This window comes from Schistocerca serialis, chromosome 3 (genome assembly GCF_023864345.2).
Source record: "Schistocerca serialis cubense isolate TAMUIC-IGC-003099 chromosome 3, iqSchSeri2.2, whole genome shotgun sequence".
Classification (NCBI taxonomy): Eukaryota; Metazoa; Arthropoda; class Insecta; order Orthoptera; family Acrididae; genus Schistocerca; species Schistocerca serialis.
The window spans coordinates 164867537-164888510 of NC_064640.1; the positions used below are offsets into that span (position 1 = coordinate 164867537).

Below are 20974 nucleotides of genomic sequence, written 5' to 3' on the forward strand. Positions count from 1 at the left end.
TCGTCTGTCCACAAAATCTTCCACGGCCAATCATTGTCCACTTCCATGCGAACAAGAAATTGTAAAGCAAACGTCTCTCTTGCTGGCAGGTCAAGAGGAAGCAACTCGTGCACATGGGTAATTTTGAATGGATAGAAAGAAGGATGTTTCTTAGGATTTTACGCACCGTGCTCACTGGTATGTCCAAAGTTCGAGCAATTCTCCGTGCACTACACGTTTGCACACCACCACTCGCCTCCTCCTGTACTGCTGTGGCCACTGCTTCCACTGACGTCGAACCAATTCGTTTCCTTCCTCTACCAGGTTGCACACCAGGAGAACCCATCTTTTTGAATTTCCGAATCATTTTCTCCAGGCCGGCCGCTGTGGCCGAGAGATTCTAGGCGCTTCAGTCCGGAACCGCGCTGCTGCTACGGTAGCAGGTTCGAATCCTGCCTCGGGCATGGATGTGTGTGATGCCCTTAGGTTAGTTAGGTTTAAGTAGTTCTAAGTCTAGGGGACTGATGACCTCAGATGTTAAGTCCCATAGTACTTAGAGCCATTTGAACCATTTTATCTAGACCCACTGCAGTCATCGGACCAAGGCGTTTTTTCAAACCGTTCAATGTCCGGAACTTCTGCAGAGCGACGTGTGCAGTCATTATTTGTAACACAGCTTTACAAACAGAGCGCAATCCGGCATTGAGACAGTCATGGCGAACGCCGTAGACGCGAAAGAAGGAAAGCCGTGTACCCGGCGTGATTATAGCAACTTCAATGGGACGTGCGCATGACACGTGTTTTCATTTACGTATTCTCACGCGTACAGCGCCATCTATTGATCAATTTTCACACTATTTTTTTCTTCTGCCATACGTTTTCCCTCTTCTCCGATAATATTCCGTTTCAGTTTGACGTCATTCTGACCAGTGGTGTTATTTCTACAGCGTTTTGAAAGTTTAATTATAATCACCCTGTATATAAAAATTTCTCTAAGGTTGCAGAGAATTGAATGCTTAACCGTTGTTGAAGTGGTTCTACATAATCTATTTCTGCCTCGTTAATGAGAATATAATTTATATAACGCAAATGTCAAATAAAAAAAATAAAAAATACAATACTATACAGCAAGTGTGGTGAAAATAAGTTGAATTATGTAGAGGGAACTGGTATACTATATTTTGATGTGAAATGTAGTCTAAGCAGATTGTTGGTTGATAATAGGCTATCTCTAACTATTTCAAGTGAGAAGGTCTCGGTAGAGTCTCGAACATGCCAGGATACTGCATGAGATTCAGTAGTTTTGCGTTTGGCTTATTGTTGGTAGTTGTCGTATATTCTATGTGATACCTTAGATACATACAGTTGTGTTATTTGTGACTGTGTTTCGGCATGCAGTGTCATGTGTTGTTGGTTTGGGTCCCTTACGCGTTAATCCCTTCAGACTCATTTTCACTTAGTGTGTTGATTTCTTCCTCGGTTTCGTAATCTGTGGTTGTGCATGTATCCTCCCATGTGATTTGTTGAGTTGTTTGTGCTTGTCTACGCCTCCTTCCATATGGGTTTTGGCGCTTGTATTCTTCATGCAGTATGTTCGATACAATATCGGCTACTCTGTTTATTGTACTCCAATCATCGGGATTACGCATTATTCTGGCGATGCCACCGTCGTTCTGTATAGGTCTCACGTGTGCTACCGTGTTGCATAGCAGTGTGACGTGTATTGGTGCCCCAGTTTCTCCGCAAATGCATATTCCGTCCTTAGTTACTTCCATGCGGTTTAAGTGTACCGGTACGGCTCGTGGCCTGTCAGGAAATGGACCATCCCCGTGCTTGGGTCGACATGTTTTAGTTGTAATCTTTCGCATACGTCAGGAAGGAAAGAGTACACACGGCGACCCTTGTCGGATGCGTCCCAATCTCTCTGTCATGTTTAAAACCGCCCCCATCACAACGCAAAGTGCCTCTACTGATGTGGTGTCGAAGGCTCCGCTCATTCGCAGGAGTACACTACGTTGACCTCGTCTAGCAATTATCTTGTTAGTCTGTATGTTCAGTCAGTGAGCCCAGGCACTTCCGCCGAAGCATGCGATGGATTCAAAATATCGCAATGTGGTAGGTCCTTATCGTCTTAATATGTAGTTTGTACTGAGTCGTGTTGAGTCTTGCTAGTTTGTGCATAATTTTGGAGGCTTTGTCAATTGTGAGTTTGATATGATGGTTGAAAGTCTGTTTTTCGTGAAGATGCAGTCCTAGATAACGTGTGGCTTGCTTCCTCTGCATGCTAGTATTGTCTAATTTTAGAATTGGATTCCTCTGCGTTGTCCCTCTGAGCAGTAAATATACAGTTTTGTGGGGAGCTATTTTTAGTTTATTTTCTTTGCACCAGTTGTTCATTTTCTGAAGCACTTGCGTTGCTTTTGTCTCCAGTGCTGCTCTGGAGTTGGCTGATACCACTACGAGCAGGTCATCTACGTAGGCCACCACACCTCTCTCCCTGTCGTCACCGTCCAGGGTGTTCAGCAAGGACTCGATTGCGATATCCGGGAGAATTGGTCCGCAAATCGAGCCCTATCGACATCCCTCAGTTATTCTCTCGACAACCTTGCGTGTACCAGCCCTCCACTCCGCCACTCTGCCTCTGCAGTAGTCGAGGAGACTATTGTAGAGGGAAGGTGATAACCTCATTTCCCTTAACCTTGCGAAGAGGGACGACCACCACAGGTTGTCAGAAGCCCCTGCTATGTCGATTAGTATGGCGGCCACTTATTTATCGCTCATGCTATTTTTATTGTCAGTGCTTGATTGACGGCGTCTTCTATTGATCTACCTTCCCTGAAGCCGAATTGATGGGGCGTTAGGCGGAGGAGACGTCTGTGCGATTGTAAGCGGTCACACAGGAGCCTTTCCTGTACCTTGGTGAGGATGTTTAAGAGGCAGATCGGTTGGTACGTTTTGCGGTCTTCTGGCTCTTTGTCCTGTGATTTCCCAATTACTACTACATTAGCAGTTTCCCAGAGGTTTGAAATTCTGGCTATTAATGGTGCCTTATTGAACATATTAGTAAGAAGATATGATTTGTGTTACTGTTTGTTTTAATGTTTCTGAAAATATTTTCTCTGGGCCGGATGCTTTTCGGTTTTTAAGCCTACTGATTGCCGTCGCGCGACTTGTTCTTGTAAGAATGGTATGGTTACACTGTCACCGATGTATGGTCGCCTCGTCCTCTTCTTTAAGTCAGCGTGGTGTAGTTCGTCTTGTGAGGGGTCGTCATCTGGGAGGAGCCTGGAGGAGCCTGTTAAGCAGATTTTCGACTTTTCTTCTCCATCCTCTAGTCATTGTGCCGTCAGCTTGTTTAAGTGTTGACAGAACTGTCGGTGTTCTGTAGCTGGGTTTTGATGAAATTGGTCCAGTAGTCTTGCCTTGTTCTCTTTAGTTGTTTTTGATATTTCTGGTTAGCACCACGTTACTGGTCGAGCCTTATCTATCTTTCGGGAGCTGTCTTTACTTGTTGGTAGTACTTTCTTTTGTCCCGTGAATCCTTCCTTAATCTTGCCAGTTCTGTCGACCACGGTTGTTTCTGTCACTGCCCAGTTTTTACCCGTGGTATAGCTGCTTCCTGTGCCCTTTGTAGGATCTCTGTCAGTACAATGCGTTTCGTAATGTATACTGTCTTGAACAGCGTGCAGTGACGACGCCTCAACAACATCTCTAACTTCTTGCCAGTCGGCCTTCCTATGTGTAAATGCTACTGTTCATTGTCTATGTTATGTGTACTGGCGTGTCTGTCTGTGGTTATGATGATTGCATTGTGGTCGCTGTGTGTGGCTCTATCTAATACCCTCCATGTGTTGACTAGTGAGAGATTTTGCGATCCCTAGAGAAAGATCTGTGTGACGTACGCCACCAGCGTCTCCGCGGTAGTTAGGTGTCTGTTCCTCCCTGTTCACTATGAAGAGGTTGCATTCATTTACCACGTCAAGCACTAGTTGTCCTCTGTCGTCAGTTCTATCGGAGTTCCACAAGGGGGATTTTGCGTTGATATTGGTTAGAATGAGCAGCCTTTTTCTCTCTGAATGTCGTGCAATGTCTTTTCCTTTGTCTAAAGGTCCTATATCATACGAGTGCTCAGCGTATATAGACGACATGAGCTATACATCCTGTCCGTCTGTCATTTCTGCTGTGGCGATGTGTTCAGAGCAAAACTGGGTGATCTGTGTTACTAAAAGGTTTTTATTAACTACTATTATCGTGGCTTTCGCCTTTGGTGCTCATGCTATTGTGATGTAACGTAAGCGGAACGCAGATGGACTGTCCCAGGTCCCACCTTGGGACTGGTTAGCATTAAACTGAGAACTGGACTGCGGAAGTCAGAGTATTTGTACCGGCTGGTCTGTGCCGACGACCTTATCGTGTGGCAAGAATGACTAAATGAGGCCTAGCTTTCTGGACACGTCAGCGCTCTATACTGCGCAGTGTCACGACCACTCTCTTCAGGCCTTCAGTTGCGTTATTTCTGCAACGACTGTGTGCTGAAAGCCACTCTTCCATATGACTCACAAGTTGTTACTCCACTCTGCATGGCCAACTGAATGACGCTATGCTCTCTGCTCCGTGAGGTCACTCTGCTGCATCGGTTCATTGGTCATCGAGCACGGGTGATTTGTGGCAATTAACTCGGTGGTGTGCTCGTGTTACATGCAATATTGGCGGTTTTTTCTTGTTAGTTTTCCAGCCTAGGTATTGCGTACTAGCCGGCCTTGGCTTCATCCAATCCGCTGGCACCAGCCAGGGAAAACATTTAAAAATTTTATATCCGCCTGGAACATCGTTCTGGAGTGCAAAAAATAAATGTTATCTGTCAAATAACTGAGCAGTCATTTGCTGAGGATAATATGCAATATTCGAGTTCCCAGATCTTTTCAACGCAAAATTCCTTTATTTCGACACAAAACTGAAACTCAAAGTGTACTTCCTATTAACGTTGGAATCTGTCAATCGATGAAGCGAATGGGTGATACGAAGTACACTACTTCTCTGTCTCATCTTAACGCATTTATGAAGCATTATGACATGTGTCTCTGTCAGAGTTATGCGCACATAGTTTTAGCCACTTGCTTCCAGTTATTACGAAAGAGAGATCACAATGAGCTAGTGTTCTGTTACGTTCTTCTTCATGACCTCTACATCTACACCTACGTCTACCTCTACACAGACACTCCACAAGCCACCGTAGGGGGCAGGGCGGAGTGTACCATGTACCATTACTAGTCATTTCCTTTCCTATTCAACTCGCAAACAGAGCGAAGAAAACCGACTATCTAGAGTGACGCACCAAAGAAATGGTATAGGCATGCATATTCGAATACAGAGACATGTAAACAGGCAGAATACGGCGCTGCGGTCGACAACGCCTATACAAGACAACAAGTGTCTAGTACAGTTGTTTGATCGTTTACTGCTGCTACAATGGTAGATTATCAAGATTTAAGTGAGTTTCAACGCCGTGTTATAGTTGGCGCACGAGCGATGAGACACAGTACCTCAGAGGTAGACATGTAGTGGGGATTTTCCCGAACGACCGTGTCACGAGTGTTCCGTGAATATCAGGAATCCGGTAAAACATCAAATCTGCGACATTGCTGCGGCCTGAAAAAGGTCATGCAAGAACGGGACCAACGACGACTGAAGAGAATCGTTCAGCGTAACAGAGTACAGCCCGTCCGTAAATTGCTGTAGATTGCAATGCTGGGCCATCAACAATAGTCAACGTGGCAACCGTTCAATGAAACGTCATCGATATGGGCTTTCGGAGCCGAAGTCCACTCGTGTACGCTTGGTGACTGGACTACACAAAGCTTTATGCCTCGCCTGGGCCCGTCAACACCGACATTGGACTGTTGATGACTGGAAACATGTTGCCTGGTCGGACGAGACTTGTTTCAAATTGTATCGAGCGGGTGGACGTGTACGGGTATGGAGACAACCTCATGAATCCATGGGCTCTGCATGTCAGCATGGTATTGTTCAAGCTGCTGGAGACTCCGTAATGATGTGTGCGTGTGCGGCTGGAGTGATATGGGATCCCTGATACGTCTAGATACAACTCTGACAGGTGACACGTACGTAAGCACCCTGTCTGATTACCTGCATCCATTCATGTCCATTGTGCATTCCGACGGACTTGGGTAATTTCAGCAGGACAATGCCACGCCTCACACGTCTAGATTTGGTACAGGGTGGCTCCAGGAACACTCTTCTGAGTTTAAGCTCTTCCGCTGTGCTCCCCAGACATGAACATTATTGAGCATATCTGGGATGCATTGCAACGTGCTGTTCAGAACAGATCCTCAAGATAGCTTACGGATTTATGGACAGCCCTGCAGGTTTCATGGTGTCAGTTCCCTCCTGCACTACTTCAGACAATAGTTGAATCCATCCCACGTCATGTTGTGGCACTTCTGCATGCTCGCCGGGGCTCTACACGATATTAGGCAGGTGTACCAGTTTCTTTGGCTCTTCAGTGTATATACCTCCATATGAGCCCTAATTTTCGTATCATATCTTCGTGGGCCTTACGTGAAATGTATGTCAGCTTCAAAAGCCTTCCCTCCAGGGATTTCCATTTGACTTCCCGAAGCGTCTCGTAATACTTGCTGGTGTTCCAACCTATCGGTAACAAACCAAGCAGCCCGCCTCCGAATTGTTTCGATGTCTTCCTTAAATCCGATCTGGTATGGATCCCACACAACGAGTAGTGCTCTAAAACAGATTGCACCAGCGTCCTATATGTGGTGTCCTTTACAGGTGAACCACACACTCCTAAAATTCTCCCCACGAACCGAAGTCGACCGTTCACCTTCCCTACCACAGTACTCACAGTCTCATTCCATTTCATATCGCTTTGCAACGTTACGCCCAGATATTTAAACGACGTGACTGTGTCAAGCAGGACACTGCTAACGCTGTATTCGAACGTTAGGGGTTTGTTTCTCCTACTCATCAGCATTAACTAACATTTTTCTACATTTAGAGCTTGCTGCCATTCATCACATCAACTAGAAATTTTGTGTAAGTCATCTTCTTTCCTCCTACAGTCACTCATCTTCGACACCTTACTGTACACCACAGCATCATCAGCACACAAGTGCAGATTGCTGTCCACCTTGTCCGCCAAATCTTTTATGTATACAGAGAACAACAGCAGTCCTATTATACTTCCCTGGGGCACTCCTGAAGATACCCTTGTCTCTGATGACATGAGTACAGTATCCACATGGTACTGTTAAGTTCAGACCTCATACGCTGCTGCCCTGCATATGCCATATCTGTCAACGGGCTTGCTTTCATCATCGCAGTTAGTGAGACGCATATTGATAATAATCGGCTTTCGGAATTCTCTACATAACATTATATCAAACCACTGCAAATGCGTAAGAAAAACAACAAAATTCATTATATGTATACACTCTACACGCAGCATGATTGGTGTCTGTCGTACAAAGCCCAAATCGTGCTACCAGTATATTCCGTGCAGTCATGGCACTTCTGCTACGCGCTGTTTTAACGGCATGCTGTCGGATGTAGGGTGCAGCGGTTATATAAGGGACGATCAAAAAATAATCCGTTTGAAAGCGTTAGAGCCAAGAACAGTCAGTCGGCCACAGTAACCTGCACATCACGGCTGGGTTGCGTATCGATTTTCTGGCACGCTGCGTGGGTGTCGGCGGCAGCAGTGGCAGGTAGTCCTCTCATTTACGAATACGCTGCTGGAGTGGGCGCTTGGAGACTTCGTGAGCGGATGGGGGAAGCGCAAGTGGCAAATGTTCAAAGAAATAAAACGCAATAGCATACTTCCCGACATTGCTATCCCATCGTCCTACACACACACACACACACACACACACACACACACACACACACAGAGCACAAGTTAGCTACACTGTTTTAAACTGTTCTGATAACCAGTGGGCTTCCGCCATTTTAAACTTATGGCAAGTGGATTTTTTTAATTTCTCGCCATTTTCAACTTAGGGTAAGTGATTTTTTTTAATTTCACGTGAATTTTAATCTTGGGACAAGTAACTTTTTAATAACTTTCCATTTGAAAGTTTAGAGAAGTAGATAGCAATTGTTTAAAAATGCAGCCTGTGTCAGTAAGCTCGCGGACGAGACAGGTGCTGAAATTTAGAGCAGCAAACAATATCAGAAATTTTCAATTAAAAAGGCAGTCTCTGTTACAGGTCTTTATTTTAAAATGGACGCGTTTCGTGCTAGTGGCGCATCTTCAGAATTTCTGTAAATTAACAATAGCGTATGTATTACATATAGTAGTGACCACGGCCCTATTCAACTCCTGCCAGTAACTATTAATTTAAGTAACTTATAAAAAGGACTTGTCTTAGTGTAAATTGCACTGAATGGAACGAAATCACAATCGTCAAATATAAAATCGAAAGCCCGAAAGGTAAACAAATTTTTATAAACATTCCTTCTAAAACAGATAACTACTAGAATGGACTTTCCGTATCTATGCGCACGAAGAACCCAACAGGGAGTTATTAGACATTCGCACTCACCAAATCATGGAGAAAACAGGTGCGTGGATAGGCTTGTTGTGAACAGGCATATCGCACATAGTAAACAATAACTGCACAGTGCAGCGTGTTGGATGTGACAGAGGGCCGCTCACGTAGCTAATGTGAACGAACAGCTGACTCTAAGAGCCCAGCGTGGTGGCTATTTTGTGGCAACCATTTACATATAGAAGGATAATTCGAAAAAATGGAAAAAGATAGCGCCAGAGGTAAATAGTTTAAATAAATCAATATCCATTAAATAATGCCTTAAAAGTAATTAAAGTCGGCCTGTGTGACCGAATGGTTCTAGGCGCCTCAATCTGGAACCGCGCGACCTCTACGGTCGCAGGTTCGAATCCTGCCTCGGGCATGGATGTGTGTGATGTCCTTAGGTTAGTTAGTTTTAAGTAGTTCTAAGGTGTAGAGGGCTGGTGACCTCAGGTGTTAAGTCCCATAGTGCTCAGAGCCATTTGAACCAAAAGTAATTAAAACAAATAGGAAGTTGAAAATCAAAGGAGCAAACACGAGGTCATGGCGAGTGACAAACGGCAAAGCTGTTCGTGGTTACTTAGCCATAGAGAAACCGGCTACTGAAGTGTTTGTAAAGCTGTCATCATAGTCTTATAAAAAGTTTTCTTCTTAATGACAACTTGCTTTTTGAAACTCAAGTCTTCCGAATGCTTCAAACATTTTGCTGTCTCATGTTCCTCTAGTACAGTTAAGTTTTTACCGTTAGTTGCCGCGTGAAGGATTTGCAAAGAATCTATTGTTGGTTCGGCGTGCCCGCTAATCTTTAAACGCTCCGCAAACGAAGAACTGTTTTCCACAACGCCCTCCTAGTAAGTAAGTGCTCACGAAAACGCGTTCTAACCTCACGTCCTATCTGTCCGACGTATGCATGAGGAAACTGGACGCATGCCAGTTTGTAGGCCCCAGAATTAGCGAAGCTATCTCTGCTAGGTAGTTCGTTATGGATAACGTGGTACTGAAACCGATTTCGGATGGAATAAGAGATTCTAATACCATCCTTCTTAAGGAGACCTGCAAGCCTGTATGATACGCCACGTACAAATGACAAAGCAATGTAAGTACATTCAGACGTATTATGAGAATTGTGGAGCACATTATTCATATTGGCTAATTTCGAGCGGTGTATCCTTATCTACAAGACTGGGGTTATAGCCATCAGAGTATGCGACATATTTCAAATTATTCATTTCAAGCTTCATTATAAATACTTCTCTTTCAACAACCACATATATAGGGTGGAGAAAAATTGTGTCACGAAATTTTAAGGGTATACGGAACGCCCTATACTTACAATGTTAAATTGAGCTAAAAGTTAGGAACATTTTCTCATTTGTTATTTGGACGATACTCTTGATTTTTTCACAGAACGCAGAGATATGTTCTGCTTTTATGCTGAATTATTAATTTTGAAAAAATAATGTATAGTTTTTCACATATTTTATTTTTTGTAAATGTTAAAAAGTTATACATTTTAACAAGTATTTTAAAATTTACATCCATTAATACAAAATAATTCCACATATCTTTTAATTCAGATATATTAGAAGGTCCTGAGGAACAACTACAGAAAATTTCATCTTTCTACTATAAATAGGCCATGAGAAAATGTACCTTACACACAAAAAAACTAAAGTTACGGGAAATTAGCTTCAAAGTTTTTACTTCAGTACAAGCCTGCTCCATAGCCCAGAGCCCAGACTGCTCTTCTCATTAGTTCTGCATCTGCTGTATTCTGTCTTATTGCTAGACCATAGCAGTTCTGCATATGATCTATTGTAGCATCTGTCAGTCTATTTTTCCCATCTAAAGTTTTTCCATCGCTCAATTTCTTGCCTTTCATGCTAGCCTTGAGCTGTCGAAGTCTTGATCCCATCCTTTTCTGAACATGGCCAACACACTCCAGTTTGGAAATTTTCACATCGTTACCATAGGGTCTCAGTTCCTCAATTTCTTTGAAAGCCTTTGAGTCACCATCTCCAAGATAATTTATATGTAACGTTGTACCATTTTACTGAGCGTTGATAAATACTTCTTACACCAGCAACTTCCATACCACCACTTGACCCATAGTAATTTGCCATGCACTCCTCTTCATGTTTATTTTTCATTTTCTCCTTGCATCTGCAATGCTTGGAAAGTACTGCCACATCAACTACCTTACCAGTGTCCTCACTTGTAGCTGTTACTACACCATTCAGAGATGTGTGGCCTCTCTTCTGTCAGCTTCCATCAAAAGCTATGGACAAGTCTCTGCTATTATTATTTTCAACAACTGCTTCCTCAACAGCATCTTTCATGTTTTCCTGTGCCACATCTTCTACAGCAGAGCCTATTGCAGTTATGTGTTTGTTAAATTTTGAAGGTGGAGGAGGGAGGTTCATCACACCACACAACATGGCACCTGCAGCCCTGCCCTTTCCTATACACCGTAATCCATAAACCAGTCTAATGTTTATATCGTATAGTTTACCTGTATCTGCAGTAACATGTGAGGAATTGAAGAAAATAGCACTGTGTTTGCAATAACTGCACATCAACTCTAATGCACAAGCAAGTCCTACATGTAAGTTTGTTTTCAATGAAACACCACATTTTCGACATTGTTTGCAGCACACATTGTTCTCCAAAACGTCTGATAATAAAGAGACGTTAATTACCTCATATTTTGTAGTCCCAGCATTTAGTTTCTTGTATTCTTCTTCAGTTCCAGCTAGCTTTCTTCTTGAAGCACTTTCCGGTGTAGTGGCAGCAGCATCATTCAATGTATCACTACCAGTGTTGAGGTTAGTCGCTACTGGGACATCAGATACTGATGAAGATGAATCAGACGAATTTTTAGTACACTTTACTTTCTTGCGCCAATGTACACGGTTTCTAAATACCTTCAGACTAGGTCTTGGCATGTTGAAGGAAAGAAAACTCAATGACTTCTCCACATACGACTTTCACAACAATGACATGGATGTACTCACAAAGGAAACAATACAAATGGTGCAGAATCTATTGTCAACTGTTTAGCGGTGTAGCCAACAGAAAAGCTAACTCTCTTGTGCTCAATTATATCTCTGGCAAAGCTGTCTGTATTAGGTATATTTCGCGTCTCATATACAATGTGCGGAACATCGTGTGTCGAAATTATTTTAAAAAATTATTTAAAATAGTTCTATTCACGTCATCCAAATATTTTATACATGGTATTAAACGGGAGAGTCTAAATTTTTCGAAAATGCATTTACCCAAAAATCGATTTTTTCATCGAAATTCCATATACCCTTAACCTTGGGTGGCTGATGCCAGTAGGAACCAAAATGACTAATGTTGTGTAGGTCGACAACGCATCATTTTTAAACAACGGAAACTTGGCACCAAGCGCTCCTATTTACTGTGGGATTGACCTGTTGCCGTTCGTCGATTGACGGGCAGCGCCATAGTTGTCGATTCACTCATACAAACGTCCCTCGCCCCGTTACTGCCCCAATGTGATACGCACACGTGTCGAATAGGTCTTGCTGTTTGTCTCCACCTCACTTCAGAGGTATTCACACGTACGCTTCGCTTCGGAGCACACACACGTCACCTGCGATTTAGTCATACAGTAAGCATGGCGGCACAGCATTCGTTTGAAAAACAACGATATATGGTTTTGTTTACGGACTAGCCGACGGTAATGCGCATGAAGCTCGACGGTCGTATGAGGAACGGTAACCAGCAAGACGCCACGCACACCCGCAAACGTTCAGCAATTCACCAGCGACTTGGTGAAACGGGCTCATTAGCGGGATATCATGGTGATATTGGAAGACCTTGAACACGATGGGATGCTGCATTTGAAGAGGCTGTTATCGAGCGCTTCGAGGAAGCACCTACGACAAGTACTCGAGCGGTTGGACACGACTTGGGGTTCACTCAACGGTTAGTCTGGGAGGTTTTGAGGGATGACAGCCAGCATCCATTTAATTTCCACCCTGTCGAAGACCTAAATCCTGTGGCGGACTATGAACACAGGCTAGGGTTGTGCCGGCGGTTTCTGTGTTGCACGAGATCCCGACCCCCCCCCCCCCCCCCCCCCCCCCCGCCATTGTGTTGTTTGCCGACGAATGCACCTTCCATCCAGATGGCCTTTACAACACTCGAAACGATCATTACTGGGCAAGGGGAAATCCTCACGTCACGTGCGTCCACGAATACCAGGAACGATTTTCCCTCAACATTTGGACAGGCATTGTGGGCAACCATCTGACTAGGCCGGTCCGTCTGCCTCCTCGGCTTACTGGGGCAAATTACCTTCTTCACTGTTTGCAAGAAAATCTACCCAGTCTGCTGGAAGATGGTCTCCTAGACATACCGCTACGCATGTGGTTGCAGTACGATGGGGCGCCCGCACATAACAGTCGTGCTATGCGCGGATATTTAAATGAACTCTTCGACGGCCAGGTAATTGGCAGAGGTGCTCGTAGGGCATGGCCCCCTCGATCACCAGACCTCACGCCACCGAACTTTTTCCTGTGGGGATTTTTCAAGGTTCTATTTCATCCACTCGGACGCGAACCACCTAGAAACGAAGAGGAATTGATGGATGGCATTCAACATGCCGCCAATCACATCAGGGCAATGCCAGGAATCTTTGAAAGAGTTGGGAAAAACACCGTTCGACGTCACCAAGCTTGTGTCGCGTCAGAGGGTCGCTAGTTCGAGCACCTGCTTTAAGTTCAAATGGTTCAAATGGCTCTGAGCACTACGGGACTTAACATCTGAGGTCATCAGTCCCCTAGAACTTAGAGCTACTTAAACCTAACTAACCTAAGGACATCACACAGATCCATGCCCGAGGCAGGATTCGAATCTGCGACCGTAGCGGTCGCGTGGTTCCAGACTGTAGCGCCTAGAACCGGTCGGCCACAACGGTCAGCCCTGCTTTAAGTAAACAGTGTCTTAGCTACAAGAAAGGCTCTTTTCAGGGCCGACACAATTTGTAAAATGCTTTATGTACGCGAACTAACAGCCGTTGACGGGTTTATTCCTGGTACGCCCTATCATGAAGCCACAATGGATGTGTCGGGACCCCGGCGGATTCGCCCCCGGGCCCCCAGAGTGGAAGGCTGGCACGCTACCACCGAGCGCCTCGGATACATCGCGAGCTCCGGCAGGCAGAGCATTCGCGGTCATGCGTTATCCAGAGCATCCGACAACAGGGCAATCGCGCGGCCAATCGGAGCGCGTGGCACCAAGTTTCCATAGTTTAAAAACTGTGCGTTGTCGACCTACACAACATTAGCAATTTTGGTTCCTACGGGCATCAGATAGCCAGGGTTAAAATTTCGTGACGCAATTTTTCTGCACCCAGTATATGTCAAAATACGGGTTAGCGTGGCACCTAGCGGACATATTCGTCAACAGTATGGAGTGCAGTTATTTTAAGCAAAAGTCCCCTTTTGCACCAGAAGTATTGTACTGCAATATATACGTCGACGATATTTTTAACAATTTTAACTATATGGGTGAAGATGTAAGTACATTCGAGGAGGAATTTTGTGACTTGCATTCTAAACTATCTTTTACGCACGAACTAGTGGCCCCAATCAATCACTGAACTATTTGGATTTACACTTTCGATTAGTAGAAGGCGCATTAAGCATAACATTTTTCGGAAACCCACAACAAGTGCCACTTATCCGTGCATCTTCGTGTCAACCTGTCGCTCATAAACTTAGGTTTTTTTGTCTGTGACTGATCGAGTGACTAGTACTTTGCTAAATAACGAATTTTTAAAACTTGAAATGGATAATTAGAAATATATAGCATACTCTAATGGCTATAGCCCCAGTTTTCTAGACACGATGCACCGCTCGAAATTAGTTAACATGAATAATATGCTCCACAATTCTCATAATACATCTGGGTATACTTACATCACTTTCCCATTTGTGCGTAACATATCATACGGGTCTCCTTAAGAAGGATGGTGTTAGAATCTTTTATTCCACCCGGGATCAGATTCAGTATCAACTTGTTTATAATGGATAAAAGGCAGGATGCGGCGCTAGTAGGCGTTTTCGTGAGCACTTACTGTTGACTTCTTATCCTACAAATAGTTGAAGATCTTTTTGGTTAATCTACTGTCTTTCATTCGATATAAATGTCCAAAAAGTACCAGTCTTCTTTTTGTCGTTACTTCTGATATATTTTCTGTGTTTCGATAAATTTCATCATTACTACGTAATTTCCTAGAATTTCTAATTTATTTAAATATTATATTTTAATGTTAGACATTCGCTAGGATATAGACATTCTGGCTTCACTACTTTATTGCAAAGCCTTATTTTAGCATTTTAGACAGGAATTCTTTGTTGTAAAAGTCTTTGATATTTTTAACAATTCCCATTTTATTTATCCTTCTTTCTAGAGCAGATTTTCCCAAAGCATTTTCTTGGATTAGATCCTCAAATATTTAAATTTTTCAACCTTCTCAATTTGGCTAACATATGCTTTCAGAAATTTTAGTGCATTTTCAATATTTGCAAAAAAATTGGTTTTCTCTGGTGAACTTCTTAAGCTGATCCTACTGACTATTTCTCCTAAAAGATTAATTTATGGTACAGTAGATGTCACATTTTTAAACAGTATGGCAAAGTCATCTGCAAATGTGAGGCAATTTATTCCAGTACTTTTCTTTCCTCTTCTTAATCTTATTGGTGAAATCTTATATTCTTACAGTTGTTCATTTCAAATTCTCATTATTTTTTCTAGAGCATAATGAAAAAGAATGACTAACAGACCACCACCTCGTCGAACACCTGTGTTTATTTCGTAGTATTGAGATATTTATCCCATAAATTTTACTATGATTACTATGTCTGTAGGCGGTTCACAAATTAAATTTGCTAATCGAAACTTTACACCAAATTTCCGGATTATTTTATCTATAGTTTGTCTATTAATGGAATCAAAGACCTTTGCGAAATCAACAAAAATTATGCAATATCTTTTCATTTCAGTAATCTGTGGTGAATGAATAACTTCATGTTATATATTCGTTCAGAACTTGATATGCCCCTTCTAAAACCACCTTAATGCTGACCTAAATGAATGTCCAGTGGTGTTTCTGCCCCGTTTAGTAAAATCTTCGAAAATATTTTATATGCGGTTGGTAGCAAATAAATTCCTCTGTAATTGTTAACGTCTTGTTTGTTTATGAAGTGGGTGTATCAAAGCTACCGTATAATCTCCTGGCTTTTTTCTGTTTTCCAGATTTCCTCAAAGATTAATTTTAGCTCATTTTTTTATTTTTGGTAGAAACCAAACCTTCTCCACTAGCTTTATTGCTTTTTAAGGTTTAAATTTCTTATTCAATTTCTTTGGTAGTCGAAGGTAAATCTTCTTCTAGAGTTTCAAGAGTGGCTGAGAATTCTAGCTTATGGCTCGATGCAGGAAAATTAAGGACATAATTATTAGACTAGATGCACCAAACAGTTGCTTATAATAATCGCCACAAATTTTATATCTATAGAAAGAATACCACTTCTGACAATATTACAAATGCCAATTTCTGTCATCCAACGGCTCATAAACTAGCATTTTTCCATTCAATGATTAATAGATTAAATAACCTACCATTAGAAAAACCAACAATTCAAAACAAACAACACAGTTCGTTATATAGCCTATAGAAATGATTTTGACCCTAATATAATCATAAAATTATACTACAAATGTAAAACACCAAAGCAGAATGCAATACATAGCGAGATATGCCTAACTCGAGAAACGTCACCGACACAGAAAATAAGATACGCACCAACAGTCCACCTCAGTAGAATCTCCAACAGATTTAATGCATTTTTTAAAGCCACAAATATTCAACTAGACTTTCGAACCAATAACAACCTTTCAATAAAATTATGTTCCGCCACCAATATAACATTAAAATATGATAACCCAGGAATACATAAAATCACATGTGGCAGCTGTAATAGCTTTTACATAGGCCAAACAGGAAGAAATTTCAACGTGGGATATAAAGAACACATTAGAGAGGGCAGTTAGTTCATGAGCCCACGCGAAAAGGAAACGGTTGTGGAAACACCTGAGTTAATAACGAGCATCAAAACCGATTCCGGCATTAGTTAACACAGGGTTGTCGTAATGAGACTGAATATTGTAATCCCCAAATACTAGAAAAATAAGCGAAAAATACACCTATTCAAAAAAGCAGACAAAAATTCACTTTATGCCTTCCTAAGAGACAATCTCCACTCATTCCAAATGAATAATATAAGTATAGACAAGATGTGGCACAAATTCAACGAAATAGTAGTGACAGCAATTGAGAGATTTATACCAAATAAATTAACAAACGACGGAGCTGATCTTCTTGGTACACAAAACGGGTTAGAACACTGTTGCAGAAGCAACGAAACAAACATACCAAATTTAAACAGACGCAAAATCCCCAAGATTGGCGATCTTTTACAGAAGCTCGAAATTTAGAGCGGACTTCAATGAGAGATGCTTATTACAGTTTCTACAACGAAACTTTGTCTCGAAACCTGGCAGAAAATCCAAAGAGATTCTGGTCGTATGTGAAATATGTTAGCGGCAAGAAACCATTAACGCCTTCTCTGCGCGATAACAATGGAGATAATATCGAAGACAGTGCTGCCAAAGCAGAGTTACTAAACACAGCCTTCCGAAATGCCTTCGCAAAAGAAGACGAAATAAACATTCCAGAATTCAAATGGAGAACAGTTGCCAACGTGAGTAACGTAGAAGTAAATATCCTTGGAGTATGCTGATGCATTAGCTCCATACTTAACAATCATATACAACCGTTCGCTCGACGAAAGATCCGTACCCAAAGACTGGTAAGTTGCACAGGTCACACCAATATTCAAGAAAGTTGGTAGGAGTAAACCACTAAATTACAGGCCCATATCTTTAACGTCGATATGCAGCAGGATTTTAGAACATATATTGCATTCGAACATTATTAATTACCTCGAAGAAAACGGTCTATTGACACACATTCAACTTGGGTTTAGAAAACATCGTTCCTGTGCAACACAACTAGCTCTTTATTCACATCAAGTGTTGAGTGTTATTGACAAGTGATTTCAGATCGATTCCGTATTTCTGGATTTCCGGAAGGCTTTTGGCACTGTGCCACACAAGCGGCTCGTAGTGAAATTGCGTGCTTATGGAATATCGTCTCAGTTATGTTACTGGATTCGTGATTTCCTGTCAGAGGGGTCACAGTTCGTAATAATTGACGGAAAGTCATCGAGTACAACAGAAGTGATTTCTGGCGTTCCCCAAGGCAGTGTTATAGGCCCTTTGCTGTTCCTTACCTATATAAACGATTTGGGAGACAATGTGAGCAGCCGCCTTCGGTTGTTTGCAGATGCCGCTTTCGTCTATCGACTAATAACGTCATCAGAAGATCAAAACAAACTGCAAAACGATTTAGAAAAGATATCTGAATGGTGCGAAAAGTGGCAGTTAACCTAAATAACGAAAAGTGTGAGGTCATCCACATGAATGCTAAAAGGAACTCGTTAAACTTCGGTTACACGATAAATCAGTCTAACATAAAAGCCGTAAATTCAACTAAATACCTAGGTATTACAATTACGAACAACTTAAATTGGAAGAAACACACAGAAAATGTTGTGGGGAAGGCTAACCAAAGACTGTGTTTTATTGGCAGGCCACTTAGAAAATGTAACAGACCTACTAAGGAGACTGCCTACACAACGCTTGTCCGTCCTCTTTTAGAATACTGCTGCGCGGTGTGGGATCCTTACCAGATAGGACTGATGGAGTACATCGAAAAAGTTCAAAGGAAGGCAGCACGTTTTGTATTATCTCGAAATATGAGAGAGAGTATCACAGAAATGATACAGGATTTGGGCTGGAAATCATTAAAAGAAAGGCGTTTTTCGTTGCGACGAAATCTTCTCACGAAATTCCAATCACCAACTTTCTCCTCCGAATGCGAAAGTAATTTGTTGACACCGACCTACATAGGGATGAACGATCACCACGATAAAATAAGGGAAATCAGAGCTCGTACGGAAAGATACAGGTGTTCATTCTTTCCGCGCGCTATACTAGATTGGAATAATAGAGAATTGTGAAGGTGGTTCGATGAGCCCTCTACCAGGCACTTGAATGTGATTTGCAGAGTATCCATGTAGATGTAGATACAGGTGTAGAATATAATCAGTCGAGCTTCTTTCTACACTTGGAAAGTCAAAATCACACTGCTGATACGATCGAAAATACACTCCAGATTTTGCATAGAATACCAAAAGGTTTTGCAATGAACATTCTTGAAGAATTATAAATCTATATGTATATGAGAAAATACCCACAAGAAATATTAAACGAACATGCAGAATTTATACACAAGCACTACCTCAAAAACTGTATTGAATTTTTAGAACACGAAAATAGATAAATCGGAGGTAACATATGCAACAACCAAAGACAATCATAACAAATTTTAGTTAATAAAATAATATCGCTATTCATCTGCACAATCTTTGTAAACATCACCATCGTAAGAGTGAAACTGTCAAACTACTGTCACATCCTGATTAATATTTTATTTTCAACGTATTGACATCATTTACCATCTTATTAAAACAGTGGCAGTTATAAGACAGTCCACTAACGACGTAATATGGACGTAACATCAATCTAGACATTAGTACAATACCGCTACCTTAATATAAATAACATTCACATTCATACATGTTCTCGCCAAAATTGTAATTGCATGTACTTGAAAATGGCTATAAATCAGAAGCAATCCGTCGTGAATAAAGGTATTTTCGATCGTATCAGCAGTGTGATTTTGATTTTTCAAGTGCAGAAAGAAGCTCGACTGATTATATTCTACACTTGTATCTACCTACATTTACATAGATACTCTGCAAATCACATTCAAGGTAAGTAGCTATTTGGCGAATATACTCTAATAATCATGTCATTATCAGACATCTATTATGATGCTTTCCCTCAAGAAGAAAAATTAAGGAGCTGATCAAAATATTTTGCAAGTATTTCGCAATTTTAAATGTTCCTTAACGGGGCATACCTCTTTGAACGCACGAAAAATAGGTGATGTTAGTTATTTTTTTCAGGTAAAATAAAATCTGATGTTAAATCTGATGGTGCAATTTTATTTCCTACACTATCGTCAGTAACAAATCATTTTTGTGTCCACATCAGACGCTTCCGGTAAGCGCTGCACAGGTAGAAGGACCTCTTGTAGCCAGAAAATTGGTCAGCGGCGGGAATTCTCGATGCCCTCGAATTGGACCTACAACAAACTAATTTTGCACAAGTTATTGTCAACATATTTTCTATGAGCATCCAGAAGATAATTGAAAACTATTAAGTTCTAGCAAAATCATTACATGTTGAAACAAATATGTTTTCACCAAAAACATTGAGACAAAAGCACGCAACGAAAATAGACTTTTGAAGGTATCGCAAACGCCTACGTACGCTTATTTCTCAAGTTATGTTCCCCCCCCCAGCATGAGAAACATAAGTATCGAGAAAAACATGTTTATAGTTTCGGGCTACATTTTTTTGTAGTTAAGTTAAAGCGAACTGGGAACTTTTAAAGGCAGAATTCAAGATACAACCACTGTACGGAAGCGGATTTGATGTTGACGCCAAAGCGGATGAATTGGTGCGAGCGTTGTAGACGGTGCCGGACAAGGCGATCCCAACATTTGTTAGGAAGTCAAAAGGGTTTAAAATTCCCTGGAGAGTTCCGCCCTACAGTCCTTAAGACGCAGAGCAAGACAGGCGAGGAGATACTACCACAGGTCCTTAGCGGAAACAGAACGATTAAGAAGGCTGAGTTTCTATCGAACAGTCAAACAACAATATAAAGAACTACTACGCCAAACAAATGTATGAAAATGGGAAGAACACATTAAGAACCAAATGGTAACAATCGTTTCGGATTTTCCATTCAAACTTGCAGCAAACAAGGTTCGATCACCCACTATATTTTATAATCGACCCTAAGGCGGTCCGACGGCACGATGACAACAGACCAGGAGAATGACAACAGACTGGAAGACATCGGTCCAGTACCTACTCAGAACTTTGCTGCCGGACGATACAACGATGGAAGACACAGAGCACCATCAGAATCTTGGCTCTAAATTGTTAGACCAGAATGTTAATAACAGATGCCATTTCCCCAGGAGGAAGTGAGACTGGCAATAATGAAGCTAAAGAAGAAGAAAGCACGAGGACATGATAGAATACTGGCAGAACTGTTGCGTCAGTCAGTGGACCAAATTGTGCCATGTACAACAGTGTTATTAGACAAATGTCTTTTGCAGGGCTGGGTGCCCTGAAAC

General features: G+C 41.9%; 1 protein-coding gene across 2 annotated transcripts in view; it reads left to right on the forward strand.

The window, feature by feature from the left end:
- Positions 1–20974, forward strand: part of LOC126469881 (uncharacterized) — a 284993-nt gene that overhangs the window by 64820 nt on the left and 199199 nt on the right. The gene's annotated exons all lie outside the window — the stretch shown is intronic.